Raw genomic sequence first — 1,392 nt, 5'->3', positions numbered from 1 at the left:
CACGACTCGACCTTAAAATCTATTTATTAACCGTTAAGTTGATTAACACTATTACCTTAAAGTTTATCATAACCTTAACCTTAATTCATTTATCAATAACTCGGTATTCCAAGCTCCTTTACTAATGTATTAAAATTAACTGAGTAACAACACCCTCTATTAAAAAGTTGTTTAAAAACTTGAGCTTATGAATTGAATTAATTCTAAATCATTCCATTCCATCACATAAGCTGAAAAAAAAATTAATTGTTAAATTGTGAAAAATTATCTAATTATTAAGATACGTATGTAGCAATTTGTTCGAGGCCGTATTCAAAATAAAGAGATTTGATAGGCACGGAGAATCGCATGTGTTAATTTGATTTCGCCAACCTTCAATGCAAGTTTCGTCACTTTTATTTGGCGTCCTTGCTCTGCAAATTGGCTTTTCTTCTAATCTATTTTTCAATAAAAAAAAAATGTACAGTATCAAAAAAGTCAAATTGAATAGAAAAATTTAGACCTAAAAAACTAGTAATTGTCAATTAGAAACCAAAAAAATGTAGCGATTTGTTCGAGGCCATATTCAAAATTAAGAGATTTGATAGGCACGGAGAATCGCAGATGTTTATTTGATTTCGCCAACCTTCAATGCAAGTTTCGTCACACTTTTTAGGCGTCCTTGCTCTGCAAATTGGCTGTTTTTTGTTTCGGTTTACTACTTATAAAATGAAATACATGTATAGATATTAGATATAAATTGATAAAGTAAAAGGAACAAATATTCGCCGCCTAAATTGACGAAATGGTTCAGAATGAAGAAGACGATGATGTGAACAAGTGCGTATACGGTGAAGGATATATAAGGCTACTAAAAACCTAACCCTAATTTTTACGCCTGAAAATTAAAAAGACCATAAAGCCCACATGTAATGGGCTCGTCTACATAATTCACAATTCAGGCCTAGTGCCCTAGTTTATATTATTTTCCAATATATATATATATAAAGGAACTTGGTCATGTTTAGTATATACTAGAAAAGTGGCTTGCGCGATGCCGCAGTTCCTTTCGGGTTACATAATCACAGTGGCGAGTGTAGTAAGTAATCAGCGGGGTCACGGAACACCACTAGTTTGAAAATTTTTAGTAAAAAATATCTTTTAAATTTCACAGGACACCACTAAATTCAACTGTAGGACCCCGTATATTTTTTAAATTTAAAGTTTTTATTTTGAATTGTGTACGACATCACTAAATTTACCTACTCCGATCCCATATATTTTTCGAATTTGTAGTTTTTTGGAAGTAAATTATCACTAAAATATCATTTAAATATAATTAGTACTGGGAAAAAAATTCAGGACCTCATTGAGCTATAACCCTGGAATCGCCACTGCATAATCATAGTTAAC

General features: G+C 31.7%; 2 non-coding genes across 2 annotated transcripts; both read right to left on the bottom strand.

Moving 5' to 3' along the window:
• Positions 1–285: 285 nt before the first annotated feature.
• On the bottom strand, positions 286–414 carry LOC139846276 (small nucleolar RNA snoR86). Its single transcript, XR_011759002.1, has one exon. It is a non-coding gene; the product is annotated as a small nucleolar RNA snoR86 (small nucleolar RNA).
• A 124-nt stretch (positions 415–538) lies between these two features.
• LOC139846275 (small nucleolar RNA snoR86) lies at positions 539–667 on the bottom strand. Its single transcript, XR_011759001.1, has one exon. It is a non-coding gene; the product is annotated as a small nucleolar RNA snoR86 (small nucleolar RNA).
• Between the last annotated feature and the right edge of the window lie 725 nt (positions 668–1,392).

Source organism: Rutidosis leptorrhynchoides, chromosome 4 (genome assembly GCF_046630445.1).
Source record: "Rutidosis leptorrhynchoides isolate AG116_Rl617_1_P2 chromosome 4, CSIRO_AGI_Rlap_v1, whole genome shotgun sequence".
NCBI classification, from domain to species: Eukaryota; Viridiplantae; Streptophyta; class Magnoliopsida; order Asterales; family Asteraceae; genus Rutidosis; species Rutidosis leptorrhynchoides.
The sequence above is the reverse complement of the archived record's forward strand: the minus strand, read 5'-3'. Positions and strand labels throughout refer to the sequence as shown.